Genomic DNA, 25,129 nt, shown 5'->3' with positions numbered 1-25,129 from the left:
AGTGAACAGTCTTATCTTTCCAAGAAGTTCGTCCCTGAGATTAGAGTGAACAGTCTTATCTTTCCAAGAAGTTCGTCCCTGAGATTAGAGTGAACAGTCTTATCTTTCCAAGAAGTTCGTCCCTGAGACTAGAATGAACAGTCTTATCTTTCCAAGAAGTTCGTCCCTGAGAAGTTCGTACATGGCGTGTGTGTGTGTATGTATGTATGTATGTATGTATGTATGTATGTATGTATGTATGTATGTATGTACATGCAAAGGAATATTCTAAATGTAAAATGAGAAATAATACTGTATGTATGTATGTATTTAGGTAGGTAAGTATGTATGTATGTATGTACGTACGTACGTACGTACGTACGTACATAGGTAGGTATTTAGGTAGGTAGGTATGCGTGTATGTATGTATGAATGTATGTATGTGAGCATGCGTGTATGTATGTATGTATGTATGTATGTATGTATGTATGTATGTATGTACATGCATAGGAACATCCCAAATGGAGAATTATAAATGAGTCTGTCTGTACATACATACATACATGCGTGTATGTATGTATGTATGTATGTATGTATGTATGTATGTATGTATGTATGTGCAAAAGGACATTCAAAATGGAGAATCAGAAATGTCTCTATAGGACACACAGTACTAATTATATGGAAGAACTGTGAACCAGTCTAGAAATGATAGAGTATATACGGGTTTGGTGGTCTGTAATTGGTTAATAATAAAAATGTAAGTAAATGTAAGAAGATGTAAGTAAACGAAAAACAAATACATCCAAAACCTTCATGTAGATATTATATGAATATTACTGTGATAATTGATCCAAGGTTAAAGAGGAGAAAAATCATGTCGTTGAATTAAGGTTCGCACATTCATTCATGTATAGAATCGTCATGTCCAGCGGAGAACAGAGACAATGCTATCTGCATCACTACGTGACTGCTGTCTGTCCTCTCATAACCTTGAACTGCAAACATAGTACAAGTAAAGTGTCACTCTTCAATTTCCATCGTCACTTGAACATTCTTTCTCGGTAATCAAGATGGGCATTACTTCCAACAGTTCCGTACTAAACGAGAGGCGGTTGAAAGGAGCGTCCCCGCAAACAGGATGTTTCGCAATGATGGGCCAAGCTACATGTACAGTTCTTGCAGTCCTATTTCTACTCTAAATGCCAGTGTGGTGATAGTTATATTTTAAACAAATAATATTCTCATTATTATATATGATGCGTATTGAATCAGTTTGAGATCAAAGTTTGATCGATGACTATATCATTATTTTTGTCTGTTTTGATCAATCTTATGGTATTGTTTAAAGTACCCAAAAGGACGAGAGTGAAATATTGCATGAAATCTGAATTCAAACTAAATGAAATTGTTTCTCCCTTTTCAAGCTTTAAATTAGATATAAAGTTGAAGTCTGTGTTTAGAATGAACCAACATGAAATTATGTTGAATTATGTTTTGTCTGTTTGGCCTTTATTGTACATAATCCAAACACTTTTTATCGGTGTAAACAGAAGTAATAGATTTGAATGCACCCATGAAAATATATAACCATACACGCAACAGTGTCTAGGAAACGAAGGTACCAGCGATAAAAGTGTCTGGCATACTTTGCCAAAGCATTTATGATAACGAGTGGCATACTTTGCCAAAGAATTTATGATAAAGAGTGTCTGGCATACTTTGCCAAAGCAATTATGATAAAGAATGTCTGGCATACTTTGCGGTATATATCTAACAACAGTGGGGTGGGGTGGGGGTGGAGAACGTTAGGGTAAAGGTTCACTCAGTAACAGATTGAATGAACCACATGATCATATTACACAACAAATGACATTTTTATACATTCCTCTTAATATTGCGGATCAAATCTACTTTGCTCCTTGGATATACATTTTGCAAGGGTGCACACTTTTGTAGAGTTTTCACGGAACATTTTGATGGGGTCCGCGTGACACGTACCCATTAAGATTGCTGTAGCCCCGCAGTAAACTGGTGACCGTGAGGGATATAATCTGTTATTCTTGTGGCATGAATTAAATTTTAATTAGGATTCACTTTTTAACAGTTAGAACAGAGAGGCTTGCTGTTAACGTGGGGGGGGGGGGGTCATAGGGGTAAACTGTCCAGGTTGACTTGTACCAGAGAAGAGTCTTAGGAAGTTGTGGGTCTTTGAAACAGGTGCCATACGATGGTATTTTACAGAACAGTTATTAATAAAGGCGGCCTATAGGAAGAACTTTTTGATTTCTATGAGACTGTTACAAATTTTGGCGGGTAAAGTAGTAGTCCTGACTGACTAGCTAAGCTAAACGTGGTGGTGGTGGGGCGTTCCCAGACGGAATTAAGGGGTTTTAAGATAGTCCCCTCGTAGAATTAAGAAGTCTAAGTTTCTGCTTGAAGGTAAAACATTCTTGACGGGAGGGGGAGCAGTAGGTGTTTTCCCGTTATAAATTGTCAAAGGGACAGGGGTCTGGAAGAGATCCCTATCCGGAGACAGAGGTAATTCTCTAATGTTAAACTAGCTAAGGTTTGGAGACGTGCAAAGGGAAACAAAATAGCTCTACACACACCTAACTACACAATGAGAAAATAAGGCGCACTCCGCAACTAAGAATTTGATGACCCGAAGAGGCTAGTAGTAGTAATAGTAGTAGTAGTAGTAGTAGTAGTAGTAGTAGAGAGAGAGAGATGCGAAAACGCCGACCGATCACCAGCAAAGATTTTGAGTATGACCGGAAACATTAGGTGGCGCTGTCATGCCAGGCAATCTGAGTTCGATCTGTCACAAGACCATATAATAAAACTTGTTCTATCGCTAATAGGTTATGTATATTTGATTTGATTTTTGTGTCTGATTTAATTGTTTGCAAGTTTTAAAATCTTTCTATTTTTTTTATTTTATGTCACTATAATGTAGTTCTCTGTGCTAGGAACTCAAACTTTTTCCAGAAAATAGTTTGACCTTCACTGTTCGTTTGTGTAAACACATAAGGCTGACCTGGTCTCCGACCTTAATTCAAATAGCAGCCACGTAAATAAGTTCCATTTTTATTTTAAAATGATTGGTTGTTGTCAAGGTCATGATGAAACTATGTGATTTAAGATGTAAACAATTTTTTAATTTTATTTCTTAGAGTAAAATGATTGGTTTTCGTCAGGGTCATGTTAGGCGTACGTGATATGAATACAATCACGTGACCCGCCGCCCCCCCCCCCCCTTTTTTCGATTTCGCAACTTGGGGAATTTCGAAACTGCGTTTAAGAATCCGATGTAAAACTGTCATATTGGGTAGGTCATAAAGATTAATGATTCATACAAGTATGAAAATCATAAAGATCAATGGGTTATAATACATACAGGTATGACAACCTGTATTATATACAAGTACATAAAACTTACTTACCATGGGTTCCCATTAAGACATAATGAAGCATATAAATGCTTCAGATGTTAGTTGCATGGGGTCGTAAGATAGTGTTTAATCTGGCTGTATGTTAAGGCGTGAGTGATATGTATTATATATGATCCCCCAACTGTTTTGTTATGGTGCTTTGATTATCGTTATCCTGGAGATGACCGACCAAGGGTGCGATTATCCGCGTTCAGCAAACAATAACATAAAATATGAAACTAATGAAGGGAATAACAGAGGTATGAGCAAAGATACAGAATAGAACAACACGAGCCCCGTAAATAATATATAACAATTTAATTAATAACATAAGCAAAATGAAACCGAACATTACAGTCGAATAATACACTTTATCTTAGAAATAGAATTACAATATTTATGAAAAATGCAATTAGCTGTTCTGTTAAACCGATAAAACAATTGTCCCCATAATATTAGGTGATCGAACTCAAACTGCCGACATGTCATCATCACCTGGCTGCTTCCGGTCCTTTCCAATCACTGTTGGATGGTAGGTCAACGTTGCAGTATTTCTCTCTGTCTCTCTCTCTGTCTCTCTCTGTTTCTCTCTCTCACACACACACACCTCTTCGGGTCCACAAATATCTGTTAGGTTTTTCCTTCTGGGATAGAACAATATTCCCATTATTTTTACGTCAGATATCGTTTTACCATAATTCCACAGAACTAAGCTAATATGGGGTCAGTTCGCAACCTGACACTGGTACACACGACCCTATTGTCAACCTGATACTGATACACACGACCCTATTGTCAACCTGACACTGATACACACGACCATATTGTCAACCTGATACTGATACACACGACCCTATTGTCACAAATTAATGTCCTTTCTAGCGGCTACTCGAACACTTAACTGTAACCACGAAATGACTAAACCTCTTAGTGAATAATACTGCGCCCCGGTTGACTTTAAATCACTAACAGAGCTATGTCAGTCGATACATGACGAATTTCTTAGGCTAAGAGAATTCACAACTTAATTACACATATGAATTAATTGACTTCAAGTCATAACTTTACGTGCTAACTAGCGATTCACTGACATAGATATAGTAAAATCAATACTTAGCATGCATGATACATATCATTTAAGACAGATAAATTAATTCTCGCAATTCGTGTCAGAGTAATGTATAAAATTTCTACAATACATGATTTCTATTACATCTGAATGAGGTAATTCGAACAAATTCATATCAATTCAAACAAATTCATATAATACATAAGTCACATAACATTCAAGACAAATGCATGCAAGCCCTTAGATTTTTAACTCACGGAAAATTGATGGATGAATTTAAAACGAAAAAATTCAACAATGATTACAAATTTACATCAATGGCCATAGTGTATGCGATTGAGACAATACCTGTGCTTTCACGAGACTCGCTCCCTTTACAACGAAGCCGAACCGCTCTTTTCCGTGTCCTCAAATTCCAGACTACCGACCCTTGTACGATTTTTTAAAGACAAAAATTAATTGTCAGATTTCCCTTTCGACGGAAAAAAATTGGACTGACTAATTTCGCGAGGGAGATTACTTAAACTTTGGATTTCATCTAGGAACGCACACACCCTCGTTAAGCTTAGCAAATCAGGACTAATTTTCGATAACCGCCAAAATGATACCGTTCCCTTCGAAGTCAGAATAATTCTCACTTGTCCGAAATTATTAAAAACTATTCTGGAAAATATCATTTTATGACATCTTTTTCAAATGTCCCCAACATTTCTCAAAATTTGTCTCTGGCTTGTCTCTACTTTGTCATTTAGTCATTTTCTCCGCTTGACCTTACAATGACATACCTGTCGGACCGTTATCTTGGCGGGTAGTAATTAAAATCAAATCATGCCTTCAAACAAGAGAGATTAATATATCGCAAGCAACCAAGGTATGGCGAACCTAACCCATACGTGAATCTTAATAGTTACCTGTCAAGCTGACCACGACAAAATGTACTGCAAAAATATCTATAAAACTTTACACCATTACACTGATTATACCCCAAATTAAACGTGTCAGATTAGTTGTGTCCTGGAAACTCCACGTGTACAAGGGTCTTTAAAGCACTCGCTTAAAAATGGTGAGATTAGTAGAAAACTCGATCCTTGCCATATATGGTATGTATATATTTAACATAAAAGGGAAATAACTTGAGGACGGAACGATATCCGCATGATGGCCGCGTGTCAATATTTTCTGCCAAATTTCAGGGCCCTTAATCAACTACTAACTGCACAACAGCATTAACATACATAAGAAGTACCTTTAACACCAAAAATGCGACAAAGCAGAATTACTAAACAATATGCGTGTGCCCACAATATTTTCCAAGTTTCCGGGCATTTTTCAAGATATGGGTCTAGCTTCACATGCAATAATTATGACACATAATAAAATAAATTTAACAGCAAAAGAGAACCCTTATTGTCAAGACCGTGTTTTATTTACTAGAGAAGACACACGTGGAAACTTCTGAACGCACATACGGATGGACACGCATGCGGACGCCAAAGTGATCGCAACGCTAAGCTCCGACAAAGGCGGGCTCGCCAAAAGGTTGCTTAACTCTTAGCAAGAGGTCTGCGAACGAGATATTATACACTCACCCAGGGTTTAAAAGTTCTCTTTGTATGCATTATTAGTTAGGCATAGCTGAGGCTGGAGAGTATTGGCCAACAAATATAAGCGACATTGAACTTTAGTAAAGGTAAGACGTCTTTAACAAAGCTTAAAGTGCAAAAACAGTTTCTTATTACAATTACCATAACCGCGACCTTTGACCTTTAGGCCCCAAATCTCTAGAGTTCTTTATTATCTTAAAGATATCCACAAATGTTCGTCAAGAAACATATATTAGAAAAACCCACTTCGTAAGTTCCGGTGTTTTTTCAATGGCGGAGAAACTCTACTTACGTTCTTTTGAGAGAGTGATGTTGTTGTTGTTGTAGGGTTTAACGCCATTTTTCAGCACGCAATAGGCTATACATGGCGGCCAGTATTAATGGTGGAGGAACAAACCGGGAAATCCCCGGAAAGAACCACCGACCCTCGAGAAGCTACTGGCAAGCTTTCTCACATATCCACATTGGCCGAATCCGAGACTCGAACCCACGCAGACAGAGGTGAGATGGCAGTTTTGAGAGAGTGATATGTGTAAGGTGATCTTGTGTGCATTTGTAACATGCACAATAGACAGGCCTCTTCCATACTTCAAGTGCAAACCCTTAAGAAACGTGGGTCAACTTGAAGTGATTATGCAAGAACAATTTCCCTTCTGTCAGTACATATGACCTTGACCGTTGTCATCTCGACCCCAAAATAAATAGATTTCTTTCTAACCCAATGTGTAAGCCATATACAAACATTGGTCAAAGTATAAGGTGGAGAACTAAATCTTCCTGCTGAAAACATTTAATATTTTAGTCACAACAACCTTGACCCTTGACCTTTCGAACACAACAGCAATAGCCCATTTTTTTACTACAGATGCAAGCCATCCACAAAGTTTATTTCAGATCTGAAATCTAAAACTAATAGTACTGTGCGGAAATTATAATTTTAAAATTTCAAACTGACCTTGAGTTTTGACCTTTTGACCCCAAAATCAATGTTTTTTTACTGTAAAAGTAAAACTGTGATCCAGGTCTTTAATGTAGAACTACTGTTATTACGTGGAAACCATCATTCTTTTATCAGTCACAGCGACCTTATGACCAACATGCATTTCCCTTACCCCAAAAGGAGACTATTTGCTAAGTCTTGTAACAGTACAGGGTGTAGAATGCAAATTATTGTAATATGAACTGACGGAGAACAGCATAATTTCCTACACTTTGACTTAAGGCGCGTACAAAAGTGAATCCGAGCGCGACAACAGAGCGAAATATGTCTGTGTTCTTAATGTCAATAATGTGTGCCAAATTTCAGGGCAATTCATCAAGAGCTTGAATACTAATTGCATATACAATAATTAATATAGATGTTATTAAAGTAAAGTTTCACGGCAGTTTATTAAGGTCTCACTCGATATTTTCGTATTTTGACACCTCCTCATTTTTAAGGTAGAAGGCATGAACTTAATTATCATAAGCCTAGCATTTATAAATTCACACAGAAGCTAAATCTGTAATGTGGTTTAGATTTACTTTGAGTTAGGCTTGAAAATGGGTTTGCATGTTTGGTGACTGCAGGTCACAGTTAGACTAGCACTGGAGATCAATTGCGTAACTCGAGCTGGAAATGAACAGCCTACATGGCTTACGTATTTACGTATGTCTGCTACAGAGGTAAATATCTAAAAATCGAGTTGGTTGAGGGGTTATGAAAAGTATGTTAATTTGTTATAGTACTAGTGAACTTTATTTATGTATAAGGCACATACTGATTCTATTAGCTGCCTTGTCGCAGTAAAATATTCAAAATAGCTCTTTGCTGCCAAAAATGAATGTAAAAAAGAGGGGTTGGTGGCAGTAATGATTCAGTATGAAAGCCACCAGCTGTATCAGGAATTAAACTGATTGCCACAGTCAAAATATCACATGCATGTCTTCTACAAAAATCATTAGTTTGCATGTCTTCTACAAAAATCATTAGTTTGCATGTCTTCTACAAAAATCATTAGTTTGTTTTTATTTGTATATTCAGTGTAAAATTATTCTCATTTTTTTTGCAATAGGTCATTGTCGGATGAAAATTCACCAGACAAACTGTCCAGTGAGACCTAAATGTTACATGACTAGTTGCTCATTCCGGAATAATCAAACAAGACAAAACGTTCAATGATGGTTGTATGCACTCATTTTCATGTATATGCCCATCTTGATTTAGTAGTAAAGTGTATCCAAATACAACTTCATGTAAAGTTCTAATACTTAAATTTACAAAACAAAATTTAGCAAATATTGCGTAAATAAAATTTCTCTTTGCCCCGCCCCCCTTCAGACAATCCCCTGACTCCCAAGAAATAAGTGGAAATATATATGGGATGCCCTTCATACAATCCTTTGACTCTAAGAAATGTAATCACTTAATTGTACAGAAATATAAGAATCATTATAGAATCAAACTGTAAGGTTTAGAAACTAAATTAATACATGCCCTTAACATGCCCTTAACCTTGTTAAGAACACAATGAAAGGTCCATAGAATCAAACTGTAAGGTTCAGAAGCTAAATTTATACATGCCCTTAACCTTGTTAATTACACAATGAAAAGTCAATTGCAATTTTCTTTGCGTGTGTACTTATTTTCACCGTGTATTTACAAAGGCCAAGATGTTACAGTATTAAATCAAAATCTATGGAGAAAGGGTGGGTGGGGGGGGGGGCCAGACTGCGTGCATGGAACTGATAATTTAATTCTATTTTAAGGTGCAGAACTAGTACTTATCCTAAAACAAGAGCTTCTGACCTCAAAAAGTTTTCAACAGATGTTCTGCTTGCAATGACCTCGTATCCATGAACCATTACCTAGTACCTATGAAGTGCGCCTTCATAAATGTCGACCCCTTTATCCCGACAATCTGCGTAGTGTGTGAGTGTGTGTGATTTGGATTTTTAAAGTAGCTTTAAAACATTTCCAGTCATATCGCTACGATGTCTGCAGTGTGGCAGTTTAAAGTGATGTCTAGCACTGGGACATCATGCCACAGACACGTAGCATAATGTCCCACCCAGTCACATTGTCATGACACCAGGCCGACCAGTCCTAACACTAACCCCTTAATGCTGAGCGCCAAGCAAGGCAGCTGTTAATACCATTTTTATAAGTCTTTTGTATGACTCAACTGGGGTTCAAACCCACGACCTCCCGAATCCGATGCGGACGCTCTAACCACTAGGCCACCGGAGCGGTTCTGCGCAATGCAACAAGCAGAATCCACGGCGTACTAGTACAACACATTTTCACAGAACAAGTATATGTCTGCACTTATCAACCAAGCTTATCAATAGTTTGTAATATCGTTTATCCTGTGACTTTTTGCAATATTGTTTATCTTACTGATGCGAACATGTGCTAATATGTGTATCCCATACTAGATAAGGGTTGCAGATGTCACACTCTTCTTTTATTGCAATATCAAATAGTGAACATTGAAATTTGATATCAAACAGAGAACATCGACATTTGGTATCAAATAAAGAACACTGAGATTTTATATCAAATAGAGAACATTTATAATTGATATTAAATAGAGAACATACGCTTAATAATAAATTCGTCCATTATAGCGTAGCATCATAAACACATTTGACACACGCAATATCGGGTAGCATCATATCGGGTTGCATCATAAACAGATTTGACACACGCAGTATATGGTAGTATCATAAACAGTTGGAAACACGCACTATCGGGTAGCATCACATCTGGTAGTATCATAAACAGATTTGACACACGTAGTATCGGGTAGCATCATAAGCAGATTTGACACACGCAGTATCGGGTTGCATCATATCGGGTAGCACCATAAACAGATTTGACACACGCAGTATATAATCGTAGCATAAACAGTTGGAAACACGCAGTATTGGGTAGTATCATATCGGGTAGTATCATAAACAGATTTGACACACGTTGTATCGGGTAGCGTTATAAACAGTTTGAAACATGCATTATCGGGTAGCATTACAAACAGTTTGAAATACGCAGTATTGGGTAGCATCATATACAGTGTGATACACGCAGTATCGGGTAGCATCATAAACAGATTTGACACATGCAGTGTATGGTATCATCATAAAAAGATTGAAAAACGCGGTATCGGGTAACATTATATGCAGTTTGACACACGCAGTGTCGGGTAGCATCACAGACAGTTTATCACATGCGGTATAGGGTAGCATAATAGACAGATTTGACACTCATATCGGGTAGCATCATAAGCAGATTGACACATGCAGTATCGCGTAGCATCATAAACAGATTGACACACGCAGTATCGCGTAGCATCATAAACAGATCTGACACGCAGTATCGGGTAGCATCATAAACAGATTTGACATGCGTAGTATCGGGTAGCATCATACACAGATTTGACATGCGTAGTATCGCGGAGCATCAGTTACCGAGTTGACACTTGCAGCATAGGGTAGAGTCAACGACAGATTTAGGACAAACTATTGAACGTTGCACGCTTTTGCTTCAAATATTTTGTTTTCATAATTTTATCAAAATTGATATTCATCTCCATTCAAAGGTGACCTCTACGATTCAAAACAGGCACATTCTGAATGTGCGACTGTTATGTACCTGTAAACAACTTGAGTAATATGCCCATTAGTATGAATATGATGATGAGCAGAGATAGGCATATTACGTGACTGTTTATAGCTTATACACCCTTCCGCTGTTACTGAGTTCTATTTATCCACTCTGTATTGTCACCTATACATCATGTATGGATGTGTTGTTTACATATACGGTTAATGCTTAACAAGCAAGGCAAAATGGACGACAGTACATTAGAACATTAATTATCTGTAAACACAACTGGAGACACGAGAGTGCTTTGGATAACGGAAAATTTGGATATTCGAATTTATATTTGTTTTTTGTCCTGGATATGTTAATCGACATCTTCGCTAGCCATGGTTTCGATAACCTGTTAATCCATCTACACCTTGGCGAATCGATCAAATATTTCATTGCCTCAGGTCTGTTTATTTCGGCCAGCCACCGCATCCAAATCTAGTCGTTCAAATATGAGCACAGTTCCTACATGATCGAGATAAGGGAAGCACTCGTCTGGAATGGAATCATAAATAAGCAATTTTCCCCTGCCGATCCGTGTTTGCACAAATACATCCTTTCCCTCAAATAATCCTGTAATGGCTTATTTCTGGTACGTTGTCAGGCTTTTGGTGTTAATCTTAGAAAGTATACTTTTGAAGCCAATTATCTCCACCATTTTCGGTCGATGTACAACGCACCGCTGTTAAACGCTGTTGTTTATTTGGCATTACATCCTAGCGAAGGCATCTTATGAAATCCAATAGATGTATCTAGGAAAAAGCACTGAAGTATCTGATCGATCCGCCAAGTTTAGTGAGGTTGACATATCGGAAACGTGGCTAGCGAAAATGTTTGTTCGGATGAAAAACGAGACTAGTTAATTAGGGTTCTATTTAATTTTCAACAAGATCCAATGAAACTTTAAGTATTTTAAACCTAGTTCTGAAATTGTAATGTTTTTATTGTATGTACAAGTAAAGAAAAAAAAAACTGAATGTAACTCTAAATGTGGTATTGTAACATGATTTAAAGCCATGGGCGGACCCAGACATATTGTTTGGGGGGAGGGGTGGGTGGGAAGAGCTAAACGAGTAGGCATGAGTTCCTAATGATGTATATGCTGGGGGTGGGGGGAGGGGTGAAGCCCAAGGAAGGTCCTTTAGTTGAAGGGTTTCCAGGGCACGCATTTGGCATCCAGCTATAAAGAAAACTTACTCTTGGAAAAGTTTCAGTTGTCTTGCGTCTTTGTTTTCGGGACTGAGTGTGGGGATAAGGCCTGCTCCCCTGGATTCCACGCTTGTAAAGAGGGAAATTATAAGTTTAAAAGTTTATTTTCCTGCGTAAAAATACAAAGTTTAAAGCTCGTGTTCTTTCTTTCCTTAAATTGAGTTATGTGCCTAATTATATATATATATATATATATATATATATATATATATATATATATATATATATATATATATATATATATATATATATATATATATTACAAACATAAAAAGGAAAATACGATTTTTAACAGGGCCCCGGGTGGTCACGTGAGTTCGAGTCTTTCGTTCGGTCAATGTGGATATGCTAGAAAGCTGCAAGTAACATTTCCATGGGTGGGTGGTTCCCCGGGCTCTTCCCCCATCAGTTTTATTGGCCGCTTTGTATAAACTATTGTGAGGGGGCAAATTTCTGTCGATCTATGAAGAACACATTAGTTGAGACCAGAGAACAATTAATTAGATTTATGGAAACAGGGGCTTGTTAAATCGCTATACTGCAAGAATTTCTAATGTCTGGTCGGGGTGCGGTATTGAGGCTAATTACACTTTTGTTTATATAGCAGCCAGACGGACTATTAGGGACACGGTTAAACTTCGATTTCATAGTGGAACTGTCAAAATTTAAAATTTCCATAAACCGTTAGTCGCAACGTAGAAGGTCAAACTGACCCCAGATTTGGCGCCTAGTTATAAAAGGCGGTAAATATATTTAATCCTGATTGGTTACGCTAAATAAGGGGCGTGTTCCCCACACGGAATTTCCTAAGAGTTAAATATCGCCACATCAAAAAAATTTAATTAGTCTAAGCTTTGCTGCAAGAGTAAACGTATGTGCACTCCGAGAGGAATTTGAAAGATATTCTCTCTCGTGAAACATTTGTCCAAGGGACCGGAATTATGAAAGTTCAACGGTCACAATTTTGGCGCTAGGGAGCGAGAAAGCGTTGAAAACACAGGTATGTGTGTCAAAATTTCCTGAAATTCGTAATTCGTTTATGCCAATATAATGTTTTGCTTGAATTATTTGATAACATGTGCATGAATTTAGTTGTTTACATTCGTAAATCTATTCTCTTGATATGAGTATAACTGTGTTGAATTTATATATATATATATATATATATATATATATATATATATATATATATATATATATATATATATATATATATGAATTCGTACAATAATCTTCTTTATATAAGATTGTCGAATTGTTCGAATTTGTCGTCTTCTTTGTATAGGAATTGGGTATTCGAAGAATTCATGTATAACCTTTATATAAGTTGACGAATTGTTTGAATTTGTCGTCTTGTTTGTATAGGAATTGGGTATTCGAAGATTTCATGTATTTAGTTGATATGAGTTACGATAATCCGTTTGAATTCACCGATCTTAAATAATTTCACGTACGGTAAAGACTTGAATGTGTGTATTCACTGAAATAGCGTAATTACGCCCTGTAATGAATTTCATTCATTCATTTGTGTAATTGAGACGAGAATGGAACTGTTATATCCATTAGGAAGTACATTAATATTATGAAACTAGGATTGTTTTGGTCTGCCATGCTTGGCCTGACTAAATAACCTTTGATATATGTTTGAATGCCGATAGTAAGATCTGATAACGAGAAGGGGAGGAAGGATCTATTCCCCAGTAAGATAGCAGACGGAAACTTTAGGTCGCTTTTTGTTTATTTTAAAAGGGGAAAATAGCTCTTCCGACGTATCATCAGATGTACCTACGCACTGACGCAACCAATTAGCTGTGTATCTACATGCTTACATAACCACCTACCCACACAAAGAAAGAGGACCGAAGGGAGACGAAGCAGTAGAACGGTTGGAGAGAAGAAAGAAAAAGGAAGGAAAGAAGTGGCGAAAGAACAGAGAACACTAAAGTGAAATTGGAGGGAACCAGAGCTAAGCAGGTTATGCAATTGTACAAGGCAACGACTTCGATTGTTCACTCGATCGTATGATGATTAATTCTATCAGTAAAACAAGACCGGCTATTTTTATAAATATATTTGTGTTTTGAAATTCGGTGAAAGATTTATTCCAAAGAAGTGTATCTTCCTAAGGTATTGTATTATCTCCAGTATTTATGTAATTGATTAAATTTTTATTCTTTTTGTACGGGGGCTCGTGTCATTCTGTTCTATATATCTGCTCAGATCTCTATTTATTCCACCTATAATTTTACTCGATCCCGGCAATAACACCGAGGGCGATCATCTCCTAGATAACGAGAACTGAACAAAGCGGACACATAGAAAGAAGGTATAATCCGCCAATCAACCCACACCCCTTGCAAGTGAGGGGCGTACCTTTACAACTATCTTGCGCTAAGAACTGGTGTTAAATCCGAAACAACCAGGGCCATGGCCAGGATAGGACAATGGATATGAAATTCCGGGGGCCCACAACGGTCAAGGGGGTTTTGCCGTTACAATTTTTGATTAACTGGGGTCAACTGGAGAACTGTTCATAATGCCCACAAATCCTGCAAGCTGCCCTGAAAACAACAACAACAACAACAACAACAACTAAGACGACGGCGACAATTTTTAACTTAGACCCTATCACTTTCTCACGACAACAGCGAGGACCCAGAGGACGCCTGAGATATCACCGTTGCAAAAATGATAACCGTTACTATTTCATCACAAAAACTCGCATGCCTCATTTGGCAGATCTATCTTCACCTCAAAACATTACTAGTATTTCATTCAAAATATTATTGTACCTCAGATATTTGTGAAGTCTTCACAGAATGTATACCTACGTTCGCCGTCAGTGGATGTAAGTACGTTGCATACCTTTGTCCAGGCGAACTACATCCATTGTCAGCATGAAAGTCGTAGCTAAAATGCAATAGACTTATTATTTCAAAAGAATCAAACATGCACTACTGATCAGGACTTGGTTGTTTCAGCCATGTTTTTAATCATCAAATATATTTCCTAACAGATGACTGCGTAATCACAACGTTCATTACGGTGAGTGATGCATGAATGCCTGTTTTTTATTATCGGTTTTTTTTAAAAAAGTAGTCCGCAACATGATATACTTTTAACGTCACATGTCACCTTTTAAGTACGGTTTATGCGTCCTTCTTGGTCATTACACAATGTATGTTGCCCATATGACTTCCAATGAGCACAGCAGAAGCCATACCTTGGGTGGCCGACCGCTCTGGTAGCCTAGTGGTTAGAGCGTCCGCATCGGAAGCGGGAGGTCGTGGGTTCGATCCCCGGCAGAGTCCTACCAAAAACTTATAAAAATGGTACTAACAGCTGCCTCGCTAGGCGCTCAGCATTTAGAGGTTGGTGTTAGAACTGGTCGGCCTGCTGTCAGGATAATGTGACTGGGTGGGACATCATGCTACATGTCTGCGGCTTGATGCCCCAGTGCTGGACATCACTATAAACTGCCACACTGCAGACATCGTAGCGATATGACTGAAACATTGTTAAAAGCTACGTTTAAAATCCTAATCACACACACACACCCTTAGTGGCCGAGTGGTCTAAAGAGGGGCGCCCGCACAATTATTGGGGGGGGGGGCAAACACGTACTGGTCAGCAAATAGGTTTCACGAATATAGTCCACAACATGCTTAGTGAGGTGAAATCCAGGGCCTTGTCCCTATGTGAGGGCGCCCGTGGGTCTAAATCGCTTGCATTTGCTAATCATTGCCATCTCACCTCTGTCTGTGAGTTCTAGTCTCGACCTGGGCCAATGTGTGCATGTGAAAAAGCTGCCATTAGCTTCCCGTGGGTCGGTGGTTCTTACCTGGGTTTCCCCGGGTTATTCTTCCACCAGTTCTATTGGCCGCCATGTATATATAGCCTATCCTGCGCTGAGAAATGGCGTTTAACCCCAAACAACAACAACATTAATCCTAACTGATAGGAGTAGTTAGACAACATTGTTGTAATTACAAATAAGTATAAAAATTAATCCGCTGACATGGGAACAAGCAATTTAATTTTTGTATAACAACACCATATTATCCCCCTATACATGTAGTTGTAAAAATGGAGAATACTCAACCATAACTTAAGTGATCGCTATGGTATGAAGACACATGTGCTCTAACTTGTAGGGTGTCAAAATTATTGTAAATTGTGCTCTCATGTTTTGGGATTTGTCATCTTCTGGTGAAGTTCTATAAACTAACAAAAAATAAATTGCTTGTTTAACTCATTAACCCCTGGAGGTTTTTGTCGTTTTCGCCTGAAATGCGAGTAGGAAACACATTTTAGGGGCTCTTTCTGAATACATCCTAATACATCGACTTCCAAGAGATTTTCCATTAGCCTAATGCCTAGTTGTGTTAGAAACATCGTTTCCCATTGGTTATTTTACTCGCGCACGAGCAGAAGGGTAATCGTTTTTTTTAATGCTTAACGGATCCATCACTGTCATATCGAGACCACACTTTAATCCAAATGGAATCGGGTCACAATTAGTACTTCCAGTTCAGTACCCACGAATGTAGTTCTAGTCTATTTTTAGAACATTTTTTCCTCTCTCATTTTGGTGGTGATAGAAGAGTTTTATTTATTTATGTTTGGTAGGGATTTAAAGGTAATTGTTTATTCTTGAGAATATGAGCTCAGCTTGTGGTTGTCCGTGTGTATTTTAGCGACAGTGCACAGAGAGTAATAAGGCCTTGGTGATGATCCGGAAGTGATATATGTGTTCTGTTTACATGCTGCTCTGTTGACAGTCCAGCATCTCAAAAAAGAGCAGGTCAAATTTTGACAAGAACTTCACCGTGAAGTCATATTTGAAGGTATTTTAGATTAACATATGATTTGTATTGATTGTCACACAGTGGAAAGGTCAGTACTGAGAAACAAATGTAGAGAACATATAGTACAATTAATTGTGTTCTAGGGCCAAATGCCCAGCTTATCCTACCTTATGCAAAGGTTCACCTGTGTGCAGTTCAGACCGGTCTGCCTTAGATCCGAGGCAAAATAGTCTAAAATCTGGACACAAAATCGTATTCCGACCACGGGCGAATTTTGGGTGAAAAGAAACTGGTCCAAAAAAATTGGTTTTTCCCTCTGTATTTTGTAGTGAAACTAAAACGTCCCGATTATTTTGTATCATTGTAGAGCTACACCTGTCTAACTTTCTATATTACCACCCACTTTAGTGTATCATACATGACCTTGACGCTACAGAGCTCGGCAGTGTTACTTCCTCTTGTCACGTAAACGCGGCGCCAGGGGTTAATGAATTAACAGGTAGTTGATTCCACATCTTTACCTATTTGTGATTTCAATACTGAAATATGCTTATTTGTAATTACAATACTGAATATATATATATATATATATATATATATATATATATATATATATATATATATATATATATATATATATATATATATATATATATATATGTATATATATGTATATATATGTATATATATATATCTTTGTAATTACAATACTGCAATATGTGTACCTACTTCTAATTACAATACTGTAATATATGTACTTCTTTGAAAGTTCAATACTGTGCTATATGTAATTACAAAACTGCAATATGTGTACCTCTTTGTAATTACAATACTGTAATATATGTACCTCGTTATAATTACAATACTGTAATATATGTACCTCGTTATAATTACAATACTGTAATATATGTACCTCGTTATAATTACAATACTGTAATATATGTACCTAGTTCTAAATACAATACCGTGTTACATGTATCTATATGTAGTTACAATACTGAAATAAAACTATTTGTAATTGCGATAATGTAATATATGTACTCCTATCTGTTAAAATAAATTACAATGTATAGTTTCTGATGGTTCTCATGCTACATGTCTGCGGCATGATGCCCCAGTGCTAGACATCACTATAAACTGCCACATTGCGGACATCGTAGCGATATGACTGAAAAATTGTTAAAGCTACGTTGAAAATCCAAATCACATCACAACACTTCTGATGTTTCTATTGGAAGTCATACGTCCAAATGCACTGTGTAATGAGTAAGAAGGCCAATAAACATCAACGGATTAACGGGGCGGGGAAGGAAGTTCCAAGTGCCCAATACCTGAATATATATATATATATATATATATATATATATATATATATATATATATATATATATATATATATATATATATATATATATATAGTGTTGGCGCTTGGATGCGTGTTATCCTAAGGCAAATACGGTACTTTAGGAGCATTGTATACACTTAAAATGCATCGACATCTCAGCCTGGAGCGACAGTCAGTCTGCTAGCAAATAACAGAAATTACATAGAACTGCTTCCTAGTCTAATGACATGGCTTACATTTCTTTCTCCAAGCGTGGGTAGGTCAAGCTGTCCTTCATGAACTTATTGGTCAAACGTACATGTTGGTCAAGCGGTCAGTCATAAGCTCAGCGGGTCAACTGTACATGTTTAACTATATAAAAGATACAATTTTAACTCCTTATAACTTTAAACTCTCGTCCAGTTTTCATGAAATTTCATTTTTTATATATAAAAAAGCTTGTACGATACGTATTGGGTGGAACATTCTTCTTGAATCTACAAGGCAAATAGAAAGATCTACTCAGTCATGGACGCCAAGCGTAAACTATTAATCGTCAAATAGATCTTCAAATATTAAATCACTATATATCATCAAATCTGATGATGAAAAGTTGATATTTTAATATTTTAAAAATGTCAAACTGCAACTCGAAAAGTCGCAGTAGGTATGGCATGCATTATTACATGTGTTGTTTGTCGACCAGACAAGAATAATATATGGTAGTGGTTTCCAACTTCAGGGTCGCAAGGACGTTTTGGAGGGTCGCCAGGATCTATTTTTAGGGTGGCAAAGCTCATGAAAATGTTGGAAACGGGGTGTGAGACTCAGAACAAATAGGTTGTGCCTTCGTGGCCAAAAAATGTTGGAAACAAATGATTTACGACATGCATGTGTCATTGGTCTATCATATAAGATTAATTTTGAACAAGCATGTGTCATTTGCCTGTCAGACAAGATTAATGTTACGGCACATAACAATATCGTTAGAAGACAATACAACCTGAATTTTTAAACATTCCCTCCAACATATTTGCAAACAATTAGCTTTCTCTGTCACAAAAAATACCCCATAGACTTTAGTGTATTCGTTATTTACTTAAAATATAACAATGCTTTTTTTATAGTTGGAGTATTTTACATTTGATCGTTAGCAAGTATGGTTTGGTTCTTCGGTTTTAACATTTTTAAGCACATAATAGGCTATACGTGACGTGTTGGCAATCTTTCTACCAACGTTGGCCGAGCTGCGACCCACGCGGATGGAGGTGAGACATATGTGACCTCTAAATGAGAGCGCCTGAGACCACTCGAAATCAGGGCTCCTACCTTTATCAAAACATGAACCTTGTGAGAATTGTAATATACCTTGACATATCACAGCTACTACGAACACCGAGAGGCTACAATAAGATGACCGAGGAAAGACAATTTATTCATGTTTACCGAGATTATAAAATACTGCATAATGAAATGAACCAAACTATAGCAACTACGACAAGAAAAGACTGCTACATGTCACGTAAAGATCCATAAACTCAAATACTCTAGAAGAACAAGAAGCCCAAGTGGTCGTGATTTTACTCACATATTGACATCGGCCTCGTAACCACACACAATAGAAGCTGGCCAAGTAATCTGGTTAAGTCATTTCAACCTTACTTAATGGGGTCTGGCATGGTTTGCGTTTGCCTTTGTAGGGTTTAACGTAATTTTTTCAACACATGATAGGCTATACGTGGTGGCCAGTATCTTTGGTGGAGGAAGCTCTACTGACCTGTGGGAATCCATTAACAAGCTTTCTGACATACCCACATTGGTCGAACCGTGACTAGAAACTCACGCTGAGAGAGATGAGATGTGTGAGAGATTTGTAACTGGGAAACGCTTTGGACCACTCGGCCACACAGGGCCCCTGGGTCTGGCATAAATACAAGTTGATATAAAGAATACTATTATCTATTAGATTTTACAATTGTGTGGATTTTGTTTCAGGCGTCGCTTAAAGTGTTTATTTTCTGCTTTTATACTATTATTTAGTAGCATGTCCATATTTAACCAGTATCATTGATACAAATTAGAAACGACTCTTAGTTCCAGGATGGTGTCCGTTAAATTTGGTCATTTATTACTGTAAAACCGCACATTATGGAAAGTATATTAAATATGCACTGTTGCCAAGCATCTGATATTTAATTACTAATTGAGGGACCAATATTTGTGCTAAATAGTAGTTCAACTGAGCTGTATAAAAGCGAGGCAAGATGACCTCTAGTAAACTGACTTTGCTCATTATATAACTTAATTCCTGAAATATTGTAAAAGTTGATAATGAATACCACTCTGGGTTGGTGATAAGGAATACCACTCTGGAATGGTGATAAGGAATACTACTCTCGAATGGTGATAAGAAATACCACTCTGCTGTGGTGATAAGGAATACCACTCTGGAATGGTGATAAGAAATACCACTATGGAATTGTGATAAGGAATACCATTCTATAATGGTGATAAGAAATACCACACTGGATTGGTGATAAGGAATACCGCTCTGGAATGGTGACAAAGAATACCATTCTGAATTTGTGATAAATAATACCACTCTGGGTTGATGATAAAGAATGCCACTCTGAAATGGTTATAAAGAATGCCATTCTAGATTGATGATAACATATCACTCTGGATTAGAGATATGAAATACCACTCCGGAATGGTGATAAGAAATACTACTCTGGAATGGTGATAAGAAATATCACTCTGGAATGGTGATAAGGAATACCACTCTGGAATGGTGATAAGGAATACCACTCTAGATTGGTGATAAGGAATACCACTCTGGATTGGTGATAATAAATACCACTCTGGAATAGTGATAAGAAATATAACTCTGGATTGGTGATAAGAAACACCACTCTGGAATGGTGATAAGGAATACCACTCTGAATTGTTGATAAGAAATACCACTCTGGGTTGGTTAAAGGAATACCACTCTGGATTGGTGATAAGGAATACCACTCTGGATTGGTGATAAGGAATACCACTCGGGAATGATGATAAGGAAAACCACTCTTGATTGATGATAAGGAATGCCATCATGGAATGGTGATAACAAATACCACTCTGGAATGGTGATAAGGAATATACTTTGGGTTGGTTAAAGGAATGCCACTCGAGATTGATGATAAGAAATACCACTCTGGTTTGGTGATAAGGAATACCACTCTGGAATGGTGATAAGAAATACCATTCTAGAATGGTTATAACAAATAACACACTGGATTGGTGATAAGTAATATCACTCTGGATCGGTGATAAGGAATACCACTCTGGGTTGGTGATAAAGAATGCCACTCTGGAATGGTGATAAGGAATGCCATTCTGGAATGGTGATAAGAAATACCACTCAAGAATGGTGATAAGGAATACCAATCTTGATTGGTGATAATGAATATCAATCTCGATTGGTGAAAAAAAAATACCACTCTGGAATGGTGATAAGAAATACCACTCTGGAACGGTGATAAGGAATACCACTCTGGATTGGTGACGAGGAAATACCACGCCGGAATGGTGATAGAAAATACCACTCTGGAATGGTGAAAAGGAATACCACTCTTGATTGGTGATAAAGAATACCATTCTGGGTTGGTGATAAGAATACCATTCTGGGTTGGTGATAAGAAATACCATTCTGGATTCGTGATAAGAAATACAACTCTGGAATGGTGATAAGAAATACCAATCTGTATTTGTGATAAGGAATACCACTCTGGAATGGTGATAAAAAATAAAACTTTGGGAAGGTGATAAGGAATACCACTCTGGAATGGTGATGAATACCATCCTGGAATGGTGATAAGGAACAACACTCTGGAATGGTGATAAGGAATGCCACTCTGAATTGGTAACAAGGAATAACACTCTAGAATGGTGATAAGGAATACCATTTTGGGTTGGTGATAAGAAATACCACTCTGGAATGGTGATAAGGAACACCACTCTGGATTGGTGATAAGGAATACCACTCTGAAATGGTGACAAGGAATGCCATTCTGGAATTGTGACAAGGAATACCACTCTGGATTGGTGATAAGAAATACCATTCTGGATTGGTGACAAGGAATAACACTCTAGAATGGTGATAAGGAATACTATTCTAGATTGATGATACGGAATACCACTCTGGGTTGGCAAAACACCGATACGGATTCTTTTTTCTTTGTGTATCATCATTAATACAATGCCAGTAACAGATGAAATAAATCTGCAGGTTCAGGCCTAATTTTCTTCATGTGATAAGTAATAATTGTCATCTTTTAGTTGATTTAGACAATAAATAATAACATTTGTAAAATTTAAACTCCTCGATAACAAATAACTAAAATAACTACATGGATTCTTGTTTAGAGGGAGCTCAACGATCAATTTAAAATAGAAACTAAACATTTAGCTAAACCTATCTCACTTGTTTTGGGAAACCATTTGCTTAATTTTAATGATTTCAGATGAATTCACCAATACAAATGCTGTCATTTTCAAAATACTTGTAAGCATTATTGTTTGTAGTGAGTATCAGTTTTGTGTTGTTATTTCCCATTTTATAGAACCTCCGAATGGTACCCACACCTGTGTGCCACTGGTATCAACTCCCAGTCTATCAACTCAGCATTGTGCATATCTAGAGACTTATCCACACCTCCAAGAGTAAAGTACCTTCAATTGTTGAGGATGAATTGAGTGACAACAGGCATACTGGTACACAGTGCATGATGAATTGAGTGACATCAGGCATACTGGTACACAGTGTAGGATGAATTGAGTGACGTCAGGCATACTGGTGCACAGTATAGGATGAACAGAGTGACATCAGGCATACTGGTACACAGTGTAGGACGAATTGAGTGTCATTAGGCATACTGGTACACAGTGTAAGATGAATTGAGTGGCATTAGGCATGCTGGTACATAGTGTAAGATGAATTGAGTGGCATCAAGCATACTGGTACACGGTGTAGGATGAACTGAGTGACATCAGGCAGACTGGTACACAGTGTAAGATGAATTGAGTGACATTATGCATACTGGTACAGGTGTAGGATGAACAGTGACATTACGTGTTCTGGTGCACAGTGTATGATGAATTAAGTGACATCAGGTATACTGGTAGATAGTGTAAGATGAACTGAGTGACATTAGGCATACTGGTACACAGTCTATAATGAACAGAGTGACATTAGGCACACTGGTACACAGTCTATGATGAACAGAGTGACATTAGACATACTGGTACACAGTCTATGATGAACTGAGTGACATTAGGCATACTGGAACACATTCTATGATGAACAGAGTGACATTAGGCATACTGGTATACAGTGTAAGATGAACTGAGTGACATTAGGCATACTGGTACACAATGTAAGATGAACAGAGTGACATTAGGCATACTGGTACACAGTATATGATGAACAGAGTGACATCAGGCATACTGGTACACAGTGTAGGATGAATTGAGTGACATTAGGCATACTGGTACACAGTGTATGATGAACAGAGGGACATTAGGCATACTGGTACACAATGTAAGATGAACAGAGTGACATTAGGCACACTGGTACACAGTGTATGATGAACAGAGTGACATTAGGCATACTGGTACACAATGTAAGATGAACAGAGTGACATTAGGCATACTGGTACACAGTGTAGGGTGAATTGAGTGACATTAGACATACTGGTACACAATGTAAGATGAACAGAGTGACATTATGCATACTTGTACACATTGTAAGAAGAACGGAGTAATAAATCGAAACAAAGACTGAGAGTTTATCTGAAAAGTGATTTAAAGGGTTTATGTTTATAGATAAAAACACTTAATTTAATGTTTAGGATAACAATGAAAGCTTAAACTCACTGATAACAATGAACTAATAAGTACATGGTAAAAATATTTATAATAAACCATCATTACAACATAATATACTTCATTCCTTTCTCAAAAGCACATTAGACTTAATGTTGCCAATATGACAATTTTTAAGCATGATTTCAAAACAAGCATTATACCAGGTTCTTGCTTAGAAGGAGGTAAACAATCAATTTAAACCAGAACTAAGCCTTTAGCTATACCATTCTCACATGTTTTGGAAAACCATTTACTTTCAATTAAAAACAAATGCCTTCATGATTTCTTGCAAGCAAGCCAAAGTATGAACCAAAGTCAAGCATTATATAAAAAAAAAACATGCTGTTTTACAACGGACCGCATTCTACTTTTATATTCGGTGCTTAAAATGATAAAAGCCAGAAAAATGACAATATTCTGTTCTTAGACTGAATCACTCAAATATAGTTTTTAAGGCGCTTGGCATGTTTGGCATACAGAACTCTGGAAACGATACATTTGAAACAAAATTAACATCAGACTCTTCAGATCATTGTATAAAATGTATGTAAACATCAATTCATGTGCTAGCTTTTCTAATAACAGGTAACATTAAAAAAAAAAAAAACATCCTTGTGGTTGAGGCAAGGTTAAATGTATCTAGTTGTGCCTTATTCTTTAACGGTGTTCAACTGGAAATAAAGATAATGAAATTATGTCTTACCTATATACTTTAGTATTCCTATACCTGGACAGCACAGTTACAATAGGTATTGATAAAGGGCCTCATCTGAATATTGTTGTTCATGGGCTTAACGCCATTTTTCAGCACAAGATAGGCTATACATGGTGGCCAGTATAACTGGTGAAGGAAGAACCCTGGAAAACCCAGGGAAGAACCACCGACCCACGAGAAGCTACTGGCAAGCTTTCCCACGCACCCACGCTAGTCGAGCCTTGGACTCAAACCCACGCAGACAGAAGTGAGATGGCACGATGAGCGCTTTAGACCACTTGGCCACTCGGGACCCCCCTGAATATTGTAAATTTGTTTGTGAACATGCAGACTTTGGGTAATTAAAAGTTAATTTTATTGAAAAATGAAGACGTTTTTGGTGTTAGAACTACTGCTAAATTCATTTTTGGCTTTAGAACTGCTGCTAAATACAGTTTCAAAAAGGATGTG

The 25,129-nt window shown here is 37.4% G+C and overlaps 1 long non-coding RNA gene across 1 annotated transcript in view; it reads left to right on the top strand.

Moving 5' to 3' along the window:
* Positions 1–23,391, top strand: part of LOC149794938 (uncharacterized) — a 28,373-nt gene extending 4,982 nt beyond the window's left edge. Inside the window, exon 3 of the long non-coding RNA XR_016422075.1 lies at positions 22,662–23,391. This is a non-coding gene — a long non-coding RNA (uncharacterized LOC149794938). The remainder of the gene's footprint in view (positions 1–22,661) is intronic.
* Positions 23,392–25,129: the final 1,738 nt, after the last annotated feature.

Source organism: Sinohyriopsis cumingii, chromosome 7 (genome assembly GCF_028554795.1).
Source record: "Sinohyriopsis cumingii isolate HCF-2022 chromosome 7, ASM2855479v2, whole genome shotgun sequence".
Lineage (NCBI taxonomy): Eukaryota > Metazoa > Mollusca > Bivalvia > Unionida > Unionidae > Sinohyriopsis > Sinohyriopsis cumingii.
The sequence above is the reverse complement of the archived record's forward strand: the minus strand, read 5'-3'. Positions and strand labels throughout refer to the sequence as shown.